Source organism: Rattus rattus, chromosome 7, assembly GCF_011064425.1.
Source record: "Rattus rattus isolate New Zealand chromosome 7, Rrattus_CSIRO_v1, whole genome shotgun sequence".
Taxonomy (NCBI): domain Eukaryota; kingdom Metazoa; phylum Chordata; class Mammalia; order Rodentia; family Muridae; genus Rattus; species Rattus rattus.
The window spans coordinates 93,087,115-93,112,780 of NC_046160.1; the positions used below are offsets into that span (position 1 = coordinate 93,087,115).

Below are 25,666 nucleotides of genomic sequence, written 5' to 3' on the forward strand. Positions count from 1 at the left end.
CAGATGGCACCACCAAGCAACCAGTAAGAATCGAGAGGCCTTGCTACCTTAACCTGAGTTTCTGAGTGTCAGGACCTGTGTGTAGGGTTCACGGTCACAACCCTGTGTGCATACAGGACTGCATTCAGCAGAGGGTTGAGGGTAGCTCTCGATCTTTAGCAAATGTCACCAAGCATACCATCCCCAAACCATATCCTAAACCATCTGTCATTTCCTATAGCTCAGGCATCTGCGGGTCTGAAGATCTCAGCTGGCCTAAGTCACAAGGCTGTGAGTCATCTGAGGCTCTGTTCTGTGCTCAGCTGGGGAGGCTAAACTGGGGTCACTCCGCTCCATCGGTTTCTCATCTTCCTCTTGGGACTCAGCGGACGAGTACTGATCTCAGGGTAAGCTTGTAAGTCACCAGCCCACCAGCAAACCAGCCCCACCACACAAGTGTTTTTTTTTTTTCACCCTGGATAAGAGAGAGAAAGAAGGGAAGGAGACCACTGTTAATGGTCCAGGAGTACAGTTAAAGAGAAGGAATAACTTCTAATGTCCTGGGGTATGCTAGGTTAGCCATGGTTGATTTACACGCATTGTGTACCTCAAGATACTGAGTTGGGAGGATTCTGAGTGTTCTCAAAAAATGATTCATGTCTCAGGTGACAGTGCCAACTATCCTGATCTGATTAAACACTGTGACCATGCCTGGAAAGATCGCACTGCATATCCTAAGTACTGACAATTACTAGGAGTGCATTAAACAGTTTTGTGTGTGGCAGGGCCTGGCATACCCAAGTGTGGCTCTTGAATTCACTACGTAGCCAAAAGTAACCTTGAACGTCTGATCCTCTTGCTTCTACCTACCGAGTGCTAGGATTACAGGCACGCAGCAATGCGGTCCTGCACAGTGCATGCTTGTGCAGCGGGAGTCCAACCCACGACTTCCTGCATGCGAGACAAGTACTCAATCAACTGAGTCCATCTCCGGCCCCATTTAAGATGTTTTTCATGTTAAAATTATTTAAGTTATTTTCAATAGATTAAAAAGGCATTCCCCCCGGCATTGCTTTTTAAAGCCCTTCTTAAGGCAAGTCTGTGAACATCTCATTGGTCAAGGAAGGTCGCATGGCAAAACCCTGGACTTTACACCGTCAAACTCCCCCGGGAACCCGTCCCTGTGTTACCGCTGTTCAGGTTTGACCATATCTCACCAGGCAGCTCTAAAAGTCTGCCAGCCTTGCCTCGCCTGCTTACAGTTCAAGTCCATAACCAAAGTGTACAGAGAGGGCGATCTTTCTAAAATGCCAGTCTGATGTTTCTCCCCATTAAAAGCCCATTAGTGGATCTTCAACATCAGCATCCCTCAGAGAAAGCTGGCTATGTCCTCCCGGGCTCAGCTCTGCCTCTGGGTCCCAGCCAGCTCTATGCTTTGGCTCCCAGCATCGCTGGCTGTCTTTGCTGGGATGATGCCCCTTTCCATTTGCTGTTTATGAACCGCTTTACCCCCATGCCTATCTGCCACAGTCCATGACCCTGCAAATCCTACAGTATTCAAGAGACGTCTACTGCCCCCTGTGCTACCTCCACTCACCTGCTCATCGGCTGCAACAGTCAACCCTCGCTTTGCTACAATTCGTCCTGAGGCTAACCCCAGTAACCATCTGAGGGACATCTCACACAATGTGAAGAGAGAGATGTCAGGACTTGAAGCTTTGCTTTTGCAAAGGTGCATACTACCCCTGTGAATGTGCAAAACATTTGGGCACCAATTGTCTCTGGTTGCGACCGTGATTCTTCATTACATTTTTCTGTATATTTTAAACTTAACAAACAAGTGGACCCAAGGAAACCTGAAGACACGCAAAACTGATGATGTGGGTTTTATCTTCTGTGCTATCCTCAACGCACTTCACAAATTAGATGTGGACGCAGTAGACTGACTGACCTCAGACTCCTGCCTGATCTCCCAGAGCTGTACGGTCCTTGGCAAGCTACCTCACTCCACCCAGCCTCAGTTTCCTTTTACATGAACTGGGAAGGATAGAATATCAATCACAGTTGTGGTGTAGGTGGATTATCTGCCTGCCTACTTCTAAATACTACAGTAAGGGCTAGAGAAATGACTCAGGTCGAGATCATTCGTTGTTCTTACAGAGGACTAGGGTTCAATACCCAGCAGCCACATGGCAGCTCATAACTGATTGTAACTCAAATTCCAAGGGCTCCAATGTTCTCTTCTGGCCCCTGTGGTAACTACATGCACATGGTACACTTACACACATTCAGGCACACACACACACACACACACACACACACACACACACACACACACACTAAAAATATTAAAAACAAAACACACACAAATAATTCTGCGAGGATCCTGTCCTCTCTGGCATAGCTTCTGCTGCTACTAGGGTCACCTCGCACTTCAGGCAGGTCACTATGTCCCTGTCCTAGCCAACTTACTGGCACCTTTCCCTGCTAAGCAGGCTTACAGGACATCAAGCCACAGGACCAGGAAACCCTGTGAGACAATAGTCCCACACATATAGCCTGGGAGAACCAATGTGAGGTCCCTGCTTCCCTGTGACTGCCCACAGATGGATTAAAAAGAAAGGGTCAGGCCTGAGGGTCAGGCTTGAAAACAGGACAGAATAGAAGAGCAAATATCCCCAGGCACAGCCTTGCAAAGGTCCACTGTTTTGAAATTTTTCTTCACAGACCAAGAGAGAACAGACTTGGGTGATGGGGAAATGCAGGGGGTGGGGCATGGAGCACGGGAGGAGGGAATACCGATAGGTTTATGGCAGGGGTGGCCCAGGTGAAGAATTTTAAGACTACTGGGCCTCCTAACATGATTCAGATCCCTTTGAACTTAGGTTTGTCCACTTGTCCTGCACTCAAGCCCCTATGCAGGGGATCCTAAGATAGGGAGTATCCCACTCAAGTGATTTCCCCTGCAGCAGCTCTACGTGACTATGTGGATATCCTTATAAGCCAACCTCCGTGTGTGTGTGTATGTGTGTGTGTGTGTGTGTGTGTGTGTACATGTGTATGTTCATGTAGTTTGTGTAAGTGCATGTGTGTACATGTGTGTGTACACATGTTTATGTGTATGTAGTTTCTATGAGTGCATGTGTGCACCTGTGGGGTGGGTGGAGGCTGGGGCTCAAACCCAGGACCTTTTACATGCTAGGCAAGTGTCCTGCTACTGAGCCCCTTCCCTAACTCACTCCTTCCCTTCTTCAGGTTGACTTTAAATCCTGTTCTACTCGTCTCTGATCTCCTCTTCTGGAATAGCCAAAAAAGTGTTCTCGGCTGAGAACCATTGCCTCCAGCTTTCCCAGGTATCTGGGAAGAGCTGGACTTCAAAACTTCAGCAGCAGAAGCAAGATGGAAGGAATACATGTCTAAGGGAGAGAGAACATAGGACAAAAGGGTACCAACTCAGAAAATAGGGGGAGGACAGAACAGGGAACAGAGGAAGCCAGCCACAGGCATGGTTCCATTTCTAGACAGCAGAAAGTGCTTGGGAGGCTAGGTCAGACCTTGTTCAAGGAATCGTGGCAGGAGAACAAAGCTGGTTCACACAGGATAAATGTGGCCAACTGAAAGATCTGCTAGGGTACTCTTTGGGGGGCTGCAGCTTTGTGTGGTGGGAGGTGATCAGATGAAAGGTAGGGTACTGACAAGAACACTTCAGAACGTCACACCCAACTCCCATCTTTAGTTACCGTAGGTGCTGTGTCTGAATTTACATCTACGTTGGGCTCATCCCATCCTCTACTGAGCCCAGCAGGCCCACTCCTTGTTGTGCCATCCCTTTTCCCAGCTTCCTTACCCTTGTGCCTTTTCCAATAATCCCTTGCTCAGCTCTGGAATCAGCCCTGGGAAAGTCTACAGCAGGGGTCAGCAGCTCCAAGGATGATGGCCTCTAAAGATGGGACAGTCCAAGAAAACATTTATGGTGACATAGAAGAGAGTGTGGATTGGAAGCATGGGAAAAAAGGCATTTGGAGAGTGTGGATTATTTTACTCTGCTCACACTTGGAGAAAGAATACAGTGTCCCTCAGAAGGATCAAAACTCCAGGGATTTGTCAATATGAGGGAACGGATGGTAGGGACAAGGAAGCTGGCTTCTTGCATCCAGTCCCTAGGGATATCTCACCTGAAGCTCTTAGAGTATGCTGAGCTCTGTCACAGGGTAGGATCACGCAGAATGAGCAGTGGAGACAGGTGAAATCAGTCTTAATGGACCAGGATAAACCTGGCAGTGGTGGTGCAGGCCTTTAATCCCAGCACTTGGGAAGCAGATGTCTATGAGTTCAAGACCAGCCTGGTCTACAGAGTGAGTTCCAGTGAAACCCTGCCTCAAAAAACCAAGGGAGGGGAGAGAGAGAGAGAGAGAGAGAGAGAGAGAGAGAGAGAGAGAGAGAGAGAGAGAGAGAGAGAGAGATCGAGATCGAGATCGAGATCAGGATAGACAAAGCCAGCTGGAATGGCTTTGGTTTTGCCTTAAATTCTGATCCTGTTCTAGGAAGCTAAGATTCTGTAACACAATGGCTCTGAGGATTTTGCCCAGGGGAGCATCATGCTAGGCTTGGCATCCTGTTCTCTTTCCAAGCTTACTCCTCACCCCAGGCACCCAAATCATCACTAACCCATGCTCTAAGAAGCCACACCACCCATCTAGGAGGTTTTTGGGGCAAGACAGGAAAGACCTTGAGTCTTATCCCTAACAGGATTGGGCTGAGGAATCAATGGGGGTTGGGGGTGGTGATCATTATTGCCAGACCTCAAATGACCCTGGGTTTCCCTTGTCATCAGAGTAGAGGAAGGAAAACAGAAATGGTTCAAGGGAATGGTCCAAGGGAGGCCGGTTCCTGTGGCCAGTTGCTAACTCAGATGCTACCAACTTTCTCTTGCCAGGTCCCTAGAATCACACTGAAGGCCCTGATGAGGTAGTCACCCTACATCTTGAGTGACAATAATAACCTTTCCTCAGCACTTTCCGTGTTTTAACTCAGAGAATTCTGAAGCCCGTTTTACAGAGAGAAAAAATGGGGCAGAAAAAGCTACATAATTAGCCTATGTTCTTATAGCTCTAAATGGCTAAGCTAGGAATTAGGCCCTCTGAGTCTGGCTCCAGAGTCATCACCCCTGATTAGCACCCTGTACTGCTCCAAAAGCCACCTACATGCTCCTCTGAGATACCACAAATTCCAAGGTGCTGTCTCTAGATACTGAGATGGTACCTGGAGTAATAAGATTGGTGAAATGGTTGTGTACTTTCTCACTGGGCCACCTACCAAGCTCACCACTAAGTGTTCGACATAGCAGCCTCCTAGCCTATTTCTCAGACCAAATTCTGGCAGGAGCCACATAGAAGTATTCCAAGGTCAAAGCTGAGCCTCACGGCTACGGCCACCCTTCTGAGTTTCAAGTCATGAGCCATTTAAAGACCATTTGCCAGGGCACACATTACTCAGTACCTTCTAAGTGCCAACCCACCCTGATGTGGAAATCTGAGACAGCTCAGCCAAGAGCAGTGGCCTGTGTACAGGATGTCCAGAGGGGCCATCTGTCCAGAGCGGCAACAGCCAGGGTGTCAGAAACAACTATCCCACCCCAGACATTGGAAGGGCTCAGACTAAAAGATGGAAAGGACTCTCATTCCAGAAGGAACGATGAAGGGAACCAGAGTCTGTCCTGGCCAAGAGATTCACCGAGCAATGGGTGACCTGCAGCTGAGGGCACAGGCTAGGCATTCTGCGCGTTGACTAGAATGCTCTTCTGGGACCTCCATGTGGCCATCTCTCTGCTGTCACTCAGGTCTCAACTTGGCTCTCACCCTTCTGAGACCTACCTGTCCCTGCATCAAAGGTGGATGTTTTGTTACTCAAACCATCCCACGCTACCTTCTCTGTAACATCTTCCAATAGTTTGCTGCAGTTTATGGTCTCTCTCCTACTGCCATGAGAACTCTGTAAGGGGTGACACTCAGTCTTTTCTTCACTGATTCCTGGCAACAGTGCCTAATGATGAATGCATAGGTGGGTGGGTGGGTGAGTCGGCTGATAGATGGGCCGTAAACACAATGGCAATAAAGAGCTAGCTGACTCGGTCTTTCTCCTCTCTTCTCTTCGGGAAAGATTGCCTTTTAAGAGGTTTGAATTCTAGACTTTAAAAATATCTTTATTGTTTTATTTCAATTACTAAAATAACACATTCTCACAGCTAAAATTTAAATATTATAGGAAGGAATGTTTTAGCAAACAAAAGTTCCCCACCCCACGTTCTTAGAGAAAGTCACTATTAATGGTGCCTTCTTACAGACACTCTGCTTAAACCGCTGTAGAAGAAGCCTACTCTGGCGCCACAGAAAGGAAGAGCGCTCTTAAGGAGACTTAGGACACAGAGCCAGTATCTCTTCCTCTTTGCTATCTGCCCACAGGTGCACAGGAAGTCACTGGGACGTGCACTCTCACTTTCTGTTTTCACTTACACTGAGACTGTCTTTTCCAAGTCCTACAGCCTGTGTGCTCATCCTTATAATAGCTATACAATGTCCCACCAAGTGGAAAACTATAATTTACTTGACTAAGATATTCAACAAAGGTAATAACTGTTTTCCATTTCCCCCATTACAGAGAACAGCACAGAAATACCTTCCATGCCTGTAACAAAAGAAATATAGCCATTTTCTTCTTTGAGATTATTTCATGATAAGACATTCATCTATCCCTTCCCCCTTCTTCCCTCCCATCCCCCTCTCCCTCTCTTCCTTCCTTCCACCATTTTTGTTTGTTTGAGACTGAGTCATTGATTCAAGGATGGCCTTAAACTACTGATCCTCCTGCCTCTCGATTAAAGATGTTCACCTCCACATTGAGCTAGCTTGCTAGTTTGCTAGTTTTCTTTCTTTCCTTCCTTCCTGCCTTCTCTCCCCTTTCCCATCCCAAACTGGAGAAGCCCAGGCTTACCTCTATCTAGATATCCATCTGTCTCTGCTTTCCATGTGGGGAGGTTACAGGCATGTGCTCCTATGGCCAGCATGAAAGATCTCTTCATGGTAATTCTAGCAGTGGAACTACTTCTTCAGACTAACAGTGTATATTGCTATGAGAAGCTGTGCCGTGTGATGGCTAGGTCTCACATCTAGGTCACTACATCCTACAGTGACCTTCACGAACCTCTTCTTCCTCCTTCCAGGCCCCCTTCAAATCCAGGCCCACTTACTCTACTCTGGCTGCAAATCAAAAGCGTGTCCTGAAATGACCTGTTAGTAGCACATGACTTTGCAAGTGTAAGTGGACTGATAAATAGATTGTGACCCTCGGCTAGAAGAGTCAAGATCTATCTACAGCTGAGAAATAACCCAGTTACCTGCTTCCCACTTTCTGCATACACCAGTATAGAATCAACCCTGGGCTCCAAGGGATCAGCCCACAAGCTTCTTAGAAGCCATCCAATCAAAATGGTCTCAGTGCCGAGACAGCCTTAGTGCCAAACCTACCCTAACTTTCTGGAGCTTCCTTCTTTCTGACCCCACCATTGTATTGTCTGCTCTGCACTGACATAATGGTCTTTGGGCCTCCGGGGCTAGGGAAAGCATCCAATTGCCATTCTTTAAGGTATCATCAAGGAAAAGCCAGAGGCAGAGAATGGGATATAGGCCGGATGAAAATAGGGATGCTCTGTAGTCAAGGCCTTTCATCCTATGTAGCTTGTCTGGACTGAGGAGCCCAACTCCTGGAGGCCCAGTACACTAACTGTTCATACTATGGGGTAGAATTCAGATTCTAGGTAAGTCATAGCCCCCACTGCTTGGATGGGAAGCATCCAGGAACCTCTTGAGGAGACAGAACATAGGAAGACACCCTAAGTGTCTCCTAGGTGTCTAGCTTTATGCTGGTTAGCCAATCTTGGTCTGGCCCAGTTTTAGCAGTCGTAAGATGGCTCCAACAGTGGCATAGCCTGAAACTGCTCAGCACTCCCGTCCCGTTTCAGAACTGTAACCTGTGACGAGCCCTTGGACAGGAAGCAAGCTGAGAACTTGAACCCCGACACCTGTGCCCATGCTGGTGAGGTGCCAAATGGGAAGGCAGACTGGGTCAGTGATCCCCTACATGTCTGGGGCATACTCACTTGTCACAGTCTTGACTGCGTGGCTGGGAACAGACATCAGGATCACTGTGCAGTTGTGTCCCTGTTTAACCTTGTCTTGGTATCAGACTGGACCTTGGCGCCATTCTTAGCTATGCAGACAAGCATTCACCCCAGTGCTCAGTTAATTCTTGGCTGGCAGAAGGATGGCTTTCATGTGTCTCTGGGAATAAAAGAGGAGGCCTTTAGATTAATCCACCCCCAATTCTGAGCAACCAGGCCAACCAAAAGGCAGATCTAAGGCCAAGTACTCAGCAACAGGCCACTAAGATTCCTCTCCTAGAACCTGACATCTCTCTGCTCAGGGCAGTTGATTCAGACATCAGAGGCTGGGGTGATTCCCAGGTGATCATCTTGCAGGGTTAGTTAAGACTTAGGGCTCCTTTGTACCCCGCAAGAATGCACGCTTTGAAACCTGAAAGGAAATATAATTTTAGACTCCAGCTCCAGTCTCCCCTTTAAAGCATACTCTGCCAAGCAGTGGGGACATCTACTTGCAAGGGGTAATCAAGAACCTAGTGGAGGGCAGGCAGTACAGGGTCTTAGCATTTAGAACACTGGTTCTCAACCATCCTAATTCTGCCACCCTTAAATAATACATCCCTCATGTTGTGCTGACTCCCCCCCAACACACACACCATAAAATTATTCCATTGCTACTTCAAACTGTTTGCTGCTGTTAGGAATCATAATGTAAATATCTGTGTTTTCTGGTGGTCTTTGGGGGGTTGCGACCCACAGGTTGAGAACTGCTGATTTAGAGACCTAAGTATACCACACAAGGACAAGCAGGAAAGCAGAGAGCATGCTAAGCCTCCCTGAACCTGAGCTGAGCCTGGTGGTGTACCCCTTTAATCTCAGCACTCAGGAGATTTAGGCCGAAGAAAGTCCCCAAGGCAGATATAAGCCAGGGCTACATAGTGAGACCATGTCCAAGAAACAAACAAAACAACAACAACAACAGATACCAAATCTTATCTGTAACCCATCACTGTAATACTTATCGTATTAATACTACTGGTGAGGTCCTTTAATAGTAGGGTTGGCAACTGGCTGGAAGCTGATATAAATCTTACATCATAAGGCCTTTTGCCACATACATTCTCTCAATAATATCACTAAGACATTTTTTTCCTTCCTTTTACAATACTGGGGATTGGACCCAGGACTTGGCATACGCTAGACAAGGGCCTGACCACTGAGTTATATCCCCAGATCTTTAAAAATTATATATCTCGAGTAAGATACATACAATTGTTCTGCCTCACAGGAGATGGAACCACAGCCTGGCTATCAAGACTAGTAAGACTTGATGCTTTATTTCAGGAATAATGAAATTAAATGAAGGTACCAGAGCTCCTGTCAGACTTCCCTTAACACAGTGCCTTCTGTGCAAGTCCCCAGATGGGACTTTGCCCAGCACAGGGGTGCAGGCTGAGAGGTGGCACCATCACCCCCACAGATGGGTAGAACACAGAGGTACCAGCCTGTGCTGATACTCCGGAATCATCTTTCTCCCTCCCAGAGGCTCTGAGTGGCAGCAGATCATCTCCCATTGCTATCTAAACTAACAACTGGAAAAGCAGAGAACTGACAGAAAGTTTGAGGGTAGAGTCCAGAAAATGTACCCTGACAAGATTGCTTTAGAGGCTCACCTGGCCCCATGTCTGCTCTTTCCCCAGTGCCCCAGAACTCTGCACAGAGAAAACCAAAGGTACATGCTGCGTCTGTGGAGGCTGCTGGGTTCAGGCTTGCCCATCTCCCAATTCCTCCATAAACAGGAACCTCAGCCCTCACTCACCTGTCGACTTCCTCCCCTCGCCTAGCCTGCCTGATGGGGTGGGGAGCAGGGCAAAGGTTGACTTGGCACCTACCTATCGCCTTGATGAAAGAGTCTTAATGAAGCATGTTCCAAACCCTCCACCATTTGCACCGCCATGACATATGGCCTGGAAAGTTCAATCCCACCCATGGGCACTTCCTTTTTCCTGGGGCCTAGGCAAGCCACAGCAACAGCACAAGTCAAAACAGAAACAGAAACCAAAAACCACATCCTGCTTGTTCAGCCTGGTGCTGCTGCAGCCGATGGCCATCTGCTAGGGGCTGAGATCCTATGCTAGGCAAGGACACCACTCTAGGGTGGTCAAAACAGCTCCTGGGAACCAGCTGGACACTTCCTGCTTCTTGTCTACTTGCCGGCCTCTTCTCAGGGGTGGATGAGATGCGATGGTCGGTCACCGGGGTGGAGGCTGGAGGGGGTGGGGTGGGGGTCCCACCTTTCCCTGCAAGTGCACAAGCTGTCCCCAGATCTTTCTTACATTCTAGCCTTCAAGACCAGGATCCACACCTTTAATCCCAGAACTATGGGAGGCAGAGGCAGGCAGATCTTTGTGAATTGGAGGCCAGCACAGTCTACAGAGTAAGTTCCAGGACAGCCAAGACTACACAGAGAAACCCTGCCTTGAGAAATAACCAATCAACCAACCAACCACCACCACCACCATCACCACTACCACCAACAACAACCACAAAAACAAAGAGCATGATTCCGGGGACAGAAACTATAAGGCTCTTAGATAGTTCATACAGCCTGAGTCAGAAGCCTGTGAGCGTGTGAATGTATCAGGGGCCCTCGCAGCAGCTAACGCACAGGCGAAGCTGGGCCTACTCAAGCTTATCAATTCTCAAGATTCTCCTAGGACACCTGCGGAGCAGGGAGGGCTTAGACACCATCTATCCTGGGTAGGTGGCAGTGGTGACAGATACTAAGGCTTAGGACATTAAGAGATTTGGTCAAATCTATGTATCTGATGAAGCCCCAGGCCTGAGGCACCTCAACTCCTTCGAAGCCCTGAGGATGGAAGGCTCAGGGACTATGACTCAGTTTCAATCCCTGTCTCCTCCAGCCCTCCTCTGTGGTGTACCTACTCCGACTCTTCCTACTTGGCTGCTTGGAGAGGCCACTGCACCCCTGGGCCATCCCAGCAGTTCTAGTTCCATGAGACTTTAATTGTATTTCCATAAAATATGTTATTCCATCTGTAAATAACCTCACATGTGTTCATTTCACACCGGATGAGTTCCTGGAGACCACAGGTCTTCTACTGGACAGCGGAACGAGCAGAATAGAGAAGGGTCCAGCTAATTCTTGGCTGAAAGAGTCACCCAGCTTGCTATTAACCAAAGCTAGCAATGCCTGGAGTTTGTCTCTTGCTGGTAAGCACCATTAAGGGGTCTACAGGTCCGTCTCTGTGGATGAGAGAAAGGAAGGGGGTGCTCCCCCCTCTTCTTTCTCTAAGCACCAGCACAGACTGAAAGGGGGTGGCATGGGTCTGGAGATACAAAAGACCTGTCTGAAGGCCCACAGGGAGAGTGAGGCTGGAAACAGAGTGTCCCACTCAGGCATCCCTGGGGACACTGCAGGCTCCTACATAGCAGAGGTCCAGGTAGGTTCAGGTCAGAGAAAAACAAAACCTATTTTGTTATTTCTACAATGTGCAGGGGCAGCCAGTTCTCCTGAGGAGGATTCATTTCCCAAAGAGGTTTAAGCAGCAGCTGCTGGCAGGAATGTCCCCTGCGTCATTTTCTCTCCTCTGTAACTATTTAGGGTAAGCTGGGCTTGCAGGATTCAGTCTGCTTCTCGGACTGGAATCCAAATCCTCTCACCTACTCCATCTCCGTAGCCTGGGACCTAAGGAGGAAGCCAGAGAGGGTTTGCAACAACACCCTTTCATTTGCTGGCCTCCCTCCCCAGAAATCCCCCAATCTCTCAGGAAATAGGAAAGATCACACATTCAAACTGCGCTTGGCATTAGCCTATAATCCCAGCACTCAGGAGGTGGAGGTAGGAGGATCAGGAGTTCAAAGCTAGCTTCAGCTACTTACCAAGTTCTACATGAGACCTTGTCTAGCAACAACAAGGACAACACAGCAATAACAAAGTCCACTGACAAAAAAGATGATGGTTCACCAAAACAAACAAAACACACTGTCACAATCAAGTACTTAGTACTTCCCTAACCACACACACACACACACACACACACACACACACACACACAAGCACTCACAAACACACACACACAAAGAGACACACACATTCACACACAAGCACTCACAAACACAAACACACACACACACATAAACACACACACACACACATAAACACACACACACACATAAACACACACACACACACACACCAGAGAGAGAGAGAGAGAGAGAGAGAGAGAGAGAGAGAGAGAGAGAGAGATCCGTTTCTTGATGATACGAATAGCTTATCCTAACAGTTTTAAAATCTGACATTCTACCCAGGACAGTGCCAGTTTCTCCCAGAAGTGTGAGGTCTCCCTACCTCAGATACCAATAACAAGCCGGTTTTCACCCACACTTCTGACCACTGACTATGAGCCATTATTTCCAGACCCTCTGTCTCCATAGATAGATACCTCATAGAACTCACAGAAAAACATACCTTGACTAGGGCACCTGGATGAAGAGAAAAAGGGAGCAAGGTAGAGATGGTGGGGTTTTCACAACCAGTCCCCACTCAGCAACTGGAAGCATAGCACACATTGATAAGACTATTGAGAGGTTTTATATTCCGAGAGGTTAATACAAGGGGCTAGAAGGTCCACCCCTCTAATCCCTTATCACAAGGTGTTCTGGTGACTGGCCAGGGCCCCACCCTGAGTTCTTCATTAGTGAAAACTCAAGTGTAACCAAAGAGGCTGATCCAACCATGTTAGCTTGTTCTATAGTGAGACCAGCCCTCAACACTATGGATTTGTTAGGTCCCCAAGCCTGACCCCCCACCCCCCAGCTACAAACACAATTGGTGTCCAGGTATTCCAAGGGACAGGCAGTGTATCACCATCCCCTGGGAAGTGAAGAGGAGGTACAGGCACACTTATGGAGTCGGCAGATGTCCCCTCGCTGCTCTGGGTTTGGCCTTCCACTTGGCCCTTTGCTCTAGGCTTGGACTCTGGCGGTTCCTGCCTCCTCCTCTGCTCATCCCCACCTTCTCTCTCACGAAGGACTTCTTGTCCTGCCCCCTCCTGTCCCCTCATATCGCTCCTCTCATCTACCTTAGCAAGCCCCATCCAATCTTCCTCTTAACAAAGCACTGATTGCCCAACCAGTGCTCCTGGGAGTGTTTTTCCTGACAACTTCCCCACACAACCTCTTTCCTTTCCTTCCCAGGATGCTTATTGGCACCTGGTAGCTCCTGCTCGGTGCCTGAAAAGCTGGACAGCTGCTGAGCTTTCTAATTAGCCTCCTGGCTGCTGTCCCAGAGCTAGGCATGTGTTACAGTAAAGAGACTCCTTACCTCTCCCTCATCCATAACCCCCCAGTGCAGATCCCGTCGCATCACAGCCAGGGGCTCTAGAAACCTCATGGCATGACACTGGCTGGCAAGCCGCCTCCTGAGTCATAAGAGACAGGCGACCTTACAGCCCGACAGGAGAGACCGGGAATCTGGGTGGGCCCCGACCCTCCCATCACCATGTCTTTGAGAATACCTCAGTCTTCAGGCACAATGATGGCTCCTCGGAAAGACGACTAGAGGTCATTTTTTGTTTTTTAAAAATACCATCCTGGGTGAGGTAACCCAGACACAAAAGGACATGTATGACAGGAACCTAGCGTAACTGTCCTCTGAGAGGCTCCCCCAGCAGCCGATGGAAAGAGATGCAGAGACCACACCCAAACAGTAGATGGAGCTCAGGGAGTCTTACGGGAGAGTTGGGAGAAAGACTGAGGGGCCCAAAGAGAACCAGGACTCCACAAGAAGACTAGCAGAGTCACACAACCTTGGGGACTCCTAGAGCATGAGTCACCAACCAAAGATCAAGCACAGGCTGGACCTGGGCCCCTGCACAGACATGGATGAGCAGCAGCTTGGTCTCATGTGGGTCCCTCAAACAATTGGAGCAGGGGCTGTCACTGAGCCCATTGCCTCCCTGCCTGCTATGGATCCCACATCTCTAAATGCCTTGTCTGGCCTCAGTGGGAGAGGATATGCTGAGTTGGCCCAGTCCGGCAGCAACTGGATGCATGGGGTGGGGGTGGGAAGATAGGGGGCTGACATCCAGAGGGGGGCTTCCCTTCTAAGGGGAATGGGTGAGGGAGGACTTACAAGAGGAGATAGTGGGAGGAGATAAGAGCTGCTATTGGGTTGTAAAGTGAATAAATAAAAAAATTAATTAAAACAAAACAAAACCACAGCTAGACCTGCCCAGCAGTGTGGTTCAGTGCCCTGCTTCCATAACTAAGCCACCTCAGAGGCTTTCAAACAACCGCAGCCAAGCCCAGGAAATCTGAGTTCACAGTAGGCCAGGTACTGCATGAATGTGAATTAAGGTGATGCCCTTGCCCCTCCCCGCACAGACAATCCCCACCCCTTGTTGCAAGGTACCCAGTGCGCTGTACAGTGCTGGCTCAGACAAGTAAAACCCCTGACTGCCAAACAGAGATCCACTAGCTCGAAATGCCCCCTGCGGGCAGGCACTGGCTGCACTAACAACAGGTTTGTTAGTAAGCCAAGACAAAACAGATTGCTTTGACCGATGGTCTAACCTTCCATCTGCCTGTAAGCATAAAGAATTTTCTTTTTTAAGACAGGGTTTTTCTGTGTAGCCCTGGCTGTCCTGGGACATGCCTTGTAGACCAGACTGGCCTCTAGCCTAGAGATCCACTTACTTTTGCCTCCCGAGTGCTGGGATCATGGCCACTGAACATTCCTTTATATCTAGGCTAATATGATGGGTTTTCCATCACTGTCAATCAAGAAACTCCTAAGACAGGCATGAGGATCACACATCCACATATCCACCTGTACAGCTCCAACACATCCTTGCAGACAGAAAAGGAAACATGGAGAGAGGTCAGATCTCAAACTGGTGAGTTAAGCAGTATGGTTAATGCAAATCTCCCCTCTGGTCATTGTCTGGACCATAATTGGTAAAAAGGAAAATTTACTTTCCCTTTGCCAGCGACCTGGCAAATCTTGCCCGTCTCCAGTAAACAGCACTCATGTGAACCAGAAATAAAACACATGGCATGAACAGGAAGTGTACAAATACATTTTTTTCTCAAAATTCTAAAAATAGCCATCTAATCGGATAGCCATTGACATGTGAGATTATTTAAATGTTAGTAAGTAAAAGAGCATGAAATCGAAAACTTAATCTCTAAGGTGAACTCGCCACATTGCAAGTACTCAAAGCTAAATACGGCCCTTGTCTGCCATCTTGGACAGCAGATGTGGAATATTTCTGCCGTCACAGGAAATGCCACTGGCTGGCACTACTGTAGATTTGCTGACCCTGAGTTCCATTCCCCTGCTCTCAGGTATCTTGGCCTTCAGAGCAGGCATCTGTGTTCTCTCACCAAGTCAGAAAAGGTCAAGGTGACCATTTCGTTTGAAATGAAGGGAGGGTAACCAGAAGACAGTCATGGCTACTGATGAGTGAGGTCAGCCCTTGATTCTCTCGCTATAGCTCAGACCATCAGTAATGCTTTGAATGCTGAAAATCATTTATTGATTTCTTCTGTGCCAGACAGCTTCCGATAGGCCAATTCATCTGACTCTACCCAGGTCTATGAGATACACAAAGGATCCCCCCCGCCAAACCTAATTTAGAAGGATGAAGCTCAAAGAGGTTAAGAGACTTGCTTAAGTTCACAGCTAAAAATCTGGAGGGCCAGGTCTCTACTTGTACCTACCCAGCCCAACCCCCTCATGAAAGACAGAGGTCTTCATATAAGTGGGGAGGGTCTAGGAGGATTTGATTTGTCTATTTCAAGGGGCCGCTTATAGTTGATAACAGTTCCTCGAGAGCTACTGGACATTACCTATAGGCCCAGGACCTGCCACTCAAGCCTTAACAGATACCATACCATAACCACAGGAAGGCCACAGTACTGTGACAATGGCAGAGGTCAGAAGACAGGCATGGCATATTTATCCTGGGCATGATGCAAATGTATTTAAGGGAGCTTCCTGGGCCTCGGGCTCCTTGTCTCTGTATTCCCATGTTCTGGACAGCCCTTGAGGTATGTGTCCTCCAAGAACGAAGAACTGTGGCCGAGAGCAGCCTGAAGGGCAGGTCTACTAGGGTGAAGGGTATGAGGCCGACGGCTCATCTGTGGGACTGTGAACTCTGCTGTTTGCTCTCCACCTGACTCCGTCTGGCCCGCGTCGTTTAAGGGATGGCACCCAGGAAAGGTTGTCAGACACTTGGCAGAGCAGACTCCAGCCACCTCAGGCACCTACATCAAGAGCCATGAGCTCAGCACTCCCGGCCCCTCCCTCAGCTTCTTGCTGGACAGCTCCATCTACTGAGCACGGGGCCTTGCAACACGCTCGAATTATGGCTCCAAACAGCAGTTAGGCAAGAGTAATTAAAGGCAATGTTATCTCAGTCAGTCTCTCATTAGCCACATAATTAGACTGCTGAAAATAATTAACATTCCTTTTGACAAAGGAAACAGAGGACCCATTACATTCATTAAGGGAGCCTCAAGCCAGCCGAGGAAGCCGAGGGCTCCTAGTCCTGCCCGTGGCACAGCAACACTGGGTGACTCAGACCTGGTGGCAAGTCCTGCCTTGAGCCAGGCTGCTGGGGGAGCTGATGCATGTGACACTGCATAACTCCATGGATCTGTTACGGATAATAATAACACACATGTGCACGGGGAGAAGGCAGCCCGGGGGAGGTGCAGGGCCGTGTCGGGGCTGGAGGCCAGCAAGGGCACACAGCTAGCTCCTCAGGGCCTGAGAATGACAGAAAAGACATTTTCTAGGAACAATTAAGCTGAGACAGCACCGGGAAACAAGAAGGAATCACAAGGCCTTTCTGAAGACAGAAGTCAGACGAGAATACGTTGAGGAGATTACCCTCCCCCCAAAGAAAACAATGACAAAGCAATGATGACAGCTGACATCCACACAGCACAGGTGACGGACATCGCTCCAAGGATCTGCCATGTATCCTCTCACTTGCATAAACCCTATGCATTAGAGACTGGCATTGCTCCCCTATGTTAATGAGACCCATGGTTGCAGGAACCATCTCCAGATCACGATGCCAGGGCTAGGCTGCCGATTCTCTGTTCCACTAGTGGGCCAATTTTTGGGGTCCATACTTAGAGAAGTGACTAGAAAATGTGAAGATGAGAGGCAAGGAGCACACGGTGTTCCTGCGAAACTGGACCAGCAAAGAGAACAGGAGGAAACGACTTAAAAACATGTACGTAGGAGTTTGTTCTCTCCCCCACAGTGTGGCTGACAGGGAGTGAACTCGGGTCACCAGGCTTGGTAGCAGTGCCTTTACATATGAGCCATTTCATTAGCCCCAGAAGCTACTTTATAAAATGCCTAGCATGACACAAGTACTTAACAAGATTTTGTAGAACAAAGCAAAAAGCAGTAGCCCCTGTCTCTTATACCAACCCAGGCCTTATCAGGGCTGCCCATAACTGGCTGTCTCTCAAACGCATGCTCTAACGTCTGTTCAGAATTTCCATCCCCAACTCCACCTGGAACGTCTCTGTCTCTCATTTTTGTTTACCCACCTGTCTTTCAGTGCTCTCTCAAAGATTCCGATCTCATAGAAAAAGGAAAAAATTACTCTCCCTGGAAAGAGTCCACTACAATCCTTCTGACCCCCACACTCTTAAAGGCACCTATTTCTCCAGGGTCCCAGTGCTGGTTGAACTGTTCTGTGAGGTCACAACATTGACAATTCACAAGCTTCTTACCTTTTAGGAGGTTCAAGGCTTGTCTTGGTAGGCTAACGAGAGGCCTCCTTTAATACCCCACTGTGTGCAATAAAGCTGAGTAATGCCTGTAGTCACACTCCTGTACGTCCTGTGTGAACGACAGGTCAGCTTCTACTGTTGGGAGAAGAATGAGGAAAACAGCAGAGAAGCCGTGACTCAGTGGGCCCAGGCTCAGTGCAGCCTGGCTCTTTTGCATGGCCATGCCTTCGAAATGGCCCACTCGGTCCTACAGAGATTTGAACTCCCATTCTTTAGGTTAATCATAAATACCAGCAAACGCACAGTGGCTGGTTGGAGATCAGAGTGGAACAGACATGAAAGCAAGACAGGAAGACGGATGAGACGGCCCCTCCAGGCACACGAACTCCACCCTGGGATTTCTATCATCTGCCAAAGCATCCCCACCATGAGTGCATTCTCTCCCTCCTTTGCCTTGCTTCTCTGCCATTTTTTCTTCCTTTCTCTTCCCAGGATCATGTGATTTGTATTCTAAGGCCAGAAGACATGGGTAAGCTTTTGGCACCATACCTACATGTCATTAATGCACTCTAACACCTGGCAGTTCCAAAAGCCCCTAAACGTGGATCAAGCTACTGGTAAAAACCAGGACCTTTGAGATTCAGGAACTTGCTAGTCTCACTCACACGGAGGCTTCCAGGACAGTCTCTCCCTTTTGAGATCTCACCTGGGCATTCTAGAGCAGAAACTCCATTTTCAAGACCCTCTACCATCCTCTCCACCAAATTCTAAAAGAACACCCCCTCACCCCGCCCCAACACATACCACACAGGTGCTGTCCCCTCCCCAGCCTCACTGCCTGGCTCTGTGTGAGCTTTAAATAACACACAGCCAGGTGGCAGAGTCTTTAAAGAGGCTCACTGAGGGCAACAGGGGATGGGGCGAACTACCCATTACACAAATGCATTTACGTAGTAATGCAGAAATTCTCACATGCATCTTGCACGTGCAGACCAGATGCTAAGCAGGCCTAGTATGAATGCCAAGGCACATTAGGGAGCTGGCTGTGTTTAAAACATAAAATCTTGGAGGGCTAAAGGTACAATATCAAAGCCCAAAAAACCAACAACCTATCCCCCTATTACAGTGCGTTTCACTATAAAAGCGGGATCTTTGAAGTCCATCTTATTCTCCATTCATTACTGACATGTTCGTTCAACAATCACTCAGCACCTATTTGTCCCATCAGGTGTGTGTGTGCAAAGACCCTGGCCCAGGCCAAGCTTCTTGACACTTTATCGGGCACACTCCTACAAAAAGAGGACACCAGAAAAAACTATCTAAAGAATGGGACTGGGGTGGGCTCAGTGGCAGAAAATTGTCTGGCATGTTTAAAGCCCAGTTTTTATCCCCAGCATAAGAAAGGGTCAAGAAAGAGATCTAATATCCATTCTGAAGACTGACAAAACTCTTAGTCCAGCCCCATAGTGAATTAGGAATTGCGATCCTAAATACTGGTAAGGAATGAACAGCCAGCACGATCAGCTAAGACGGCTGAGAAACCCAACCCCAGTTAGTGCAGAGCCATCATGGAAGACGGCCGGCAGGACTCCTGGGTGAGTCTCTAGAAAAGAGGGGTTGAGGATGCCACCCAGACTTCTGCCCCTGGCTATGGTGGTGCCATTCCCTGAGAGAAGGATCCAGGAAGAGGTGCAGTCTAGGGACCCACAGTAGCTCTGTCTCAGATGCTCTGTGTTTGAGGTGCCGATAGGAGAGCGCAAGGCTGGACAAGGCCTGGGCTCCTGTACTGTACCTCAGATTCCCGGGTCTTTACACACACACAGCTGATGTATGAATAAGTAACCGAGTGACCGTCTAATGAACATGTCAGGGTGGAGCACTGCAGTGGAGGAGCATGCTGGGGAGGATGGAGACATCTGAGGCTGGCAGACGATGGGCCCTGTGAAGGAGCCAGAGGAAGTCACCGGAAAGCAGAAGCTCGCTGAGGCAAAGACTCTGGGACCCTGCAAGGCAGGGAGAGGGGAGGAGAATGCCAGAGACCAGGACCAAACCGGAGAAGAAAACTGTCCAGGGGATGAAAAAACTTACAGTGTAAAGAACTGGCAGCAAGTGTTTAAAAAGGTGTGGCTGAAAAACAATGGACCCTACGCTGGGATATACTGAGGACTTGAGACATCAGCTCATGAAGGAGAAGGAAAAGCTGAAGCAGACATGAGAAAGGTCTACACACACACACACACACACACACACACTCTTCCCTCTCTCCCCTCCCCCATCCTCATCCTGCCCCACCCCTTCCTCCTTCTTCTCCTTCATTCTTTTTCTTTCCTTTCTCTCTCTCCCTTTGAATACAAGAGAAGTCTAAGAGAGTTTGAAGGCTAGAAAGAAATCAAGTGAGAGGAGTTCTGGACTGACCTGAGCTCCAGTCCCAGAGTAGGTAGAACACGTGTGCCTTTTCAATAGTAGTGGTGGTGGTGGTGGTGATGGTGGTGGTAGTGGTGGTAGTGCTGGTGGTGGTGGTGGTGGTGGAGGTGGTGTTGGTGGTAGTGGTGGTGGTGGTGGTGGTGGTGGTAATGGTGATGGTGGGTGGTGGTAGTGGTGATGGTGGTGGTGGTGGTGAGGGTGGTGGTGGTGGTGAGGGTGGTGGTGGTGGTGGTGGTGGTGGTGGTGGTGGTGGTGGTGGTGGTGATGGTGGTGGTGATGGTGGTGGTTGGTGGTGTCGGTGATGGTGGTGGTGGTGGTGGTGGTGGTGGTGGTGATGGTGATAATGGTGATGGTGGTAGTGGTGATGGTGGTGGTGGTGGTAGTGGTGATGGTGGTGATGGTGTGGTGGTGATGGTGGTGGTGGTGGTGGTGGTGGTGATGGTGGTGGTGGTGGTGATGGTGGTGGTGGTGGTGGTGGTGGTGGTGGTGGTGGTAATGGTGGAGATGAAACCATCCTCATCACATGTGTATTGCTTGACTCTTCTCGACAGAGAAGACACGCAGACATACAGAATGAAGTGTAATCTATGTAAGGTTATACAAACACTGTGATACTGTAGGCTAGACCTAGAGGCCAAGCAGCCAGTACCTACCTGGTCCTTGGCTCTTCCTCACCAGGACAGAGAGTTGGAAGGTAGGTAGCTATCAACTCCATGGCAGGTGCTACAGGCTCTCAGAGGCTCCCACTTGCCAAAACGCTGCAATTCCTACCTGACTTTGGAGGGCTCTACAGAAAAGACACTCTAAATTATAATTATGATTAAATATATAATGGTTTTTTAAAACAGAGTTTCTCTATATAGGTCTGGCTAACCTGGAACTTGCTCTGTAGACCAAGCTGGCCTCAAAATCAGAAATCCTCCTGCCTCTGCCTCCTAAGTGCTGGGATTAAAGTCATGTACCACCACTGCCTGGCTTTGATTTTGTTTTGAGGTGCTGGGAACTGAGGGCCTTATCATGCTAGGCAAGCACGTGACCATTACGTGACACGGTATGAGACAGACCCCAGTCCCTTTTACATGTTTTTTTTATGTTGTCGCTGTTTTATTTTGGTTTGGCTGAGACACAGTCTCACTATGTATCATAGGCTGACCTCCAATAGAAATCCTCTTGTCACAGCCTATTAAATTCTGGGATCGTAGGTGTACATCGCCACACTCAGCACTCATGACTTTACTGGACGCTGCATTGACCAGGAATGCTGTTAAAATGTAGATTGAAAGGCATCCTACTTTAGGTTCTCTGGAATGCTACCGAGAAATGTTCGTCATAATGGAGGATGACGTCAGTGCTCGGCAGCACCTTTCCTGGTATGGTGAGTCACCCACAACACACACCTGTATCTCTTTCCTGGTCGTTTCATTCTCAGTGGTTACTATGCAAAGGGTCCAGTTTCTGACTTCCAGGTAGTTATGACAAACCAATTACACACCAAACATATGATGCTGCCTGACAACTAAGTTCTCCCTTTATTTCTCTTTCCGGTTAGAGTTGACCGTTTATACTGATTAAAATAATGAATGCAGAGGCAGCACGTATGTTTGCTCCTGCTGTACTCTCGACACTTGGGAGGCAAAGGTTGGAGATGCAAGAGAGTTCGAGGTCACCCTGGGGGGCTGAACAAGTTCAAGGCTTAGCCTGAGCTAATCAAGACTATATCTCAAAAACAAGACAAAATAAAACCCCAAAAGGCCTAGAGTAGTCCTCAGGCCTATAATCCCAGCTACTCAGGAGACTGAGGCAGGAAGGGTGCAAGTTTGAGACTTTCCTGGGCTACAAAGGAAGTTTAAGACAAGATTGGGCAACTTAGTAAGATCCTGCTTTAAGATAAAAATACAAAAGGCTTGGGCGGTGGTGGTGCATGCCATTAACCTCAGGGAGAGGAGGGCAGACCTCTGAGGAAGGCCAGTCTGCTCTACAGAGTGAGTTCTAGGGCAGCCAGAGCTACTAAAGAAAAACTGTCTCAAAACAAAAACCAACCAACCAAACAAGCTTAGCATATAACTCAGTGGTAAAGTACTGGGACCAAGCTCCAGTACCACACACACACACACACACACACACACACACACACACACACACACACACACACAGGGTGGAGGGGCAGAGAGCAAGAGTGAGGGTAGGGAGAAAATAAACACAAGTAAGTAGCATCAATAATAACAACCAGGGGCTGGAGATGGGACTCAATGGTTGACCACTGGCTTTGCACGTACAGTCCTGAGTTAGATCTCCAGCACTGAAAAATGCACAAAACTTTATGTTTATATGGGTAGGTCTGGATTTTATTCAAAGTAATTAGGAGGCCCTACAAACATGCTGACTTAAACAGGGCAACAACTGTAGGTTGTGTTTTTAAAAGGAAAGGAAACTGAAATGCCAGGGGAACAAGAAGATTAGGGTAGATCCAAGTGATCTGTCCCACAGAATAAAGACAACGGTCTTTTCCTGACATAGACTGGAGCTGCTCCCAAGTGATCGTTATGTGGACGATGTAGCCAAACTTCAATCGAGCCCTTTTGGCAAATGTTATTTGCTTACTGATTCAAGTTATACTCTACCTCAGCATTTTTCCCCCCAGGGCAATATGACAACAGAAAGATCAGAAGTCACCGGACTGGGCAGGGAAATGATAAATGGTTCAATGCCTGGAGGCAGGAGGCAGAGATTGTGCTTAGAGGAGGCCAGGCTGAGTCTGTGGAATCTCTTCCTTAATGGATATAAAGATGAGGACTCAGAAGATATTTATGGAAAACGCCATATCGTGTCCAGGATATAAGGACACAGAAGGGAGCAGCCTGGAGAACTTCTGATGGGTTAAAATGGCAGAGCCAGAAATACTTACAGCTCAGCTTCTTGAGAGGGGCTGATTAATTAATAGTCAGGGGACGTGGCCCAACCTTCCACAGACCTGGCCACCATTTTCAACATGGACAAAGTCAAGAGAGGATAGTTGATTTGTGTCTCTCAGAACTGAGGGATACATAGGGACCAAGTGGAAGGAGAAGAAAGAATCCACCCTGGGAAAGGTCCAGAAGCAGGACTTACGACTGTCAGTGTGTAACTCTGCATCCTAATCCCTCTCAGTTTTCAAGCAAAAGAGAAGGGGAGCAGGAAGAGGAGGAGGGGGAAGAGGAGGAGGAAGAGAAGGAGGAGGAGGAAGAAGAGGAAGAGGAAGAGGAGAAAGAGGAGGAGGGGAAGGAGGGGGAAGAGAAGGGGGAAGAGGAGGAAGAGGAGGAGGAGGAAGAGCACAGGGATGCCTTCTATCATTTTGCATTGTCCGTGCAGGGTTGTTTTGTCTGTGTAATTTTTGCATTTCCCACGAGCATTTGAATCTACATTTTAATTTTCAAATATGCAATCAAACAGGAGTGGTGGCTTATGCGTGCAGTTCCAAGCACTTGAGAGGATAAGGCGAGAAGGCCTTGACAACACAGCGAGACTCCATTCCAAACAGCCAGTCTAAATAGATACCCAGTCAACACAGCTGTAGTGGCCAATAAGCAAACTGATGGTCAATACGAAGGTGCGTCGCATCCCTTCGCAGATGAAGGAGCAGAGATGAGGTCTTGGGCTCCAAAGAAACAGCCAAGTATAGAAAATGCTTCTGGAGGCCATCAAGGTTACCCGTGTGCGCTAACTATGCCAAGTGGGGAGCAGGGCAAAGCCCAGTCTAGCAAGTCTGCCCCAGTTCGTCTCAGAGCCACAGACTTAGTGGTCCAAGAGTCCTTCAGGGAATGAACTGGAAGCCAGGACCCACTGGCAAGAGAGCACTGTAGCACATGATGGTCGTCACAGCACTTAGGAGGTTGAGGTTTCAAGTTCAAGGCCAGCTGGGGCTTCATAGCAAACCTCAGGTCCAAAACAAAAGGCATTTGCTTGAAGTCTAAAATGTAAAGCAACTTATATAGATTGTGTGTGTGTGATTAAATATATAATTTACGTGTGCATGTATGTGTTCTGGAAGCTGGAAGAGAATATGGGTTTCCCTGCCCGAGTACCAGGGCAAGATGAGCCACCTGACATGTGCAACACAGTAGAGACTCCTCTGAAGTCCCATGACATTTAAAGAGCTCACAAGGCCATCAGAGCCAACAGCATCTCTGCTGAGAAGCATAGCACAGAACCTCAGGCCTTTATCCCACAGCCTTGGAATTTAGAATGTCTTAGGTTTCTGAAAAAGCAATTCTGAGCCAATTCCTATAGCCGGGGCTAGAGAGGGCTCATCCCTTAGGGAAACCTCAGTGACATCTATGAACACTCACTGTGCTATGAGAGTAGCCAGCGATGACCTTCTCAGTCCAGGTCTGGTCCCACTGTCATCAGTTAATTCTCCATTTAGGAATGTTTCTATCTCATTGTCATCAAAGAGATCTGCAGCATAACGAGTATTAAACAGGTTTCTGAAAGGCGAAAGACAGCAGATTGGACCTGGAATGTTTGTCTTAAACTCACTCTGAAAAGAGTAAAACCTCAAAGCCCTCACTGGTAATCACCCAGAGAGTATGATTTCTAAAGTCGGTCAAGTCCAGAATGAACATGGCATGAAATATTTCCCCAACTAATATTACATACATCTTCTGTATGCAAAGCTTGTGTGGAGTCCTGAACCCTCAGGATCCTCCCTAATAGAAAACCAAATGGTAATTAAGATGTGGTGGCTCCCGATTCCTGTAACTCTAGTTCCAGAAGATCCAACACCCCCTCTGACCTCCACAAGCTCCTACATCTAGTGCACATACATACACATACAATGAATAACATACATACACATACAATGAATAAAAATCATAGACTATTGCAAGTTGAAGGGACCTAATCCCCACCTTCATAAAGATGAAAAGACAAAGGTTTAGAGAAGCCAGGGCTTTGTATAAGTTAGCAACAGGCAATTAGTGGCTTTGATTGCCAACCTCATATTCACTGCCCTTGGTGTGAACGAATGCAGTAATAATAATGGAATGACAGGAGTAGTTGAAAGAGACCAGCAGACGTGGTTTGGATCTAATATACCCCTGCGCTGAGTTCTAATGTAGACAGACAGACAGACAAAGGCCCTGAAGCCAGCACATCCACGGGAGGCAGTGACGACACAAGCTTGGCAGGTCACCTGGGCAGGTGGGTTAGACTCTGGGAAAAGACACAGATGAGGTTGTTGGAGTGGGGATGCTGGGAGGGGACAATGCAGAGAGCCTCCAAAGCCAGAATGAGGGAGCAAAAGTACATCCAAAAGCATCCTCCGTCAATCATGAGTGTCATGTTCAT

General features: G+C 48.2%; 1 protein-coding gene across 13 annotated transcripts in view; it reads right to left on the minus strand.

Annotated features, from left to right (window-relative positions):
* The window catches only part of Tmem229b (transmembrane protein 229B), a 48,809-nt gene that overhangs the window by 11,899 nt on the left and 11,244 nt on the right, over positions 1 to 25,666 (minus strand). For 7 of the 13 annotated variants that reach the window (XR_004388498.1, XR_004388497.1, XM_032907999.1 and 4 more), the window contains exon 2: positions 8,135 to 8,315. The exons of 3 other annotated variants lie outside the window; for them this stretch is intronic. The gene's annotated coding sequence lies outside the window, so the exon portion shown is untranslated. Of the gene's footprint in view, positions 1 to 3,826; positions 4,338 to 8,134; positions 8,316 to 10,026; positions 10,204 to 17,917; positions 18,180 to 25,666 lie in introns of those variants that run through there. 3 more of the 13 variants (XM_032908000.1, XM_032908002.1, XM_032908005.1) reach the window with 3 other exon arrangements.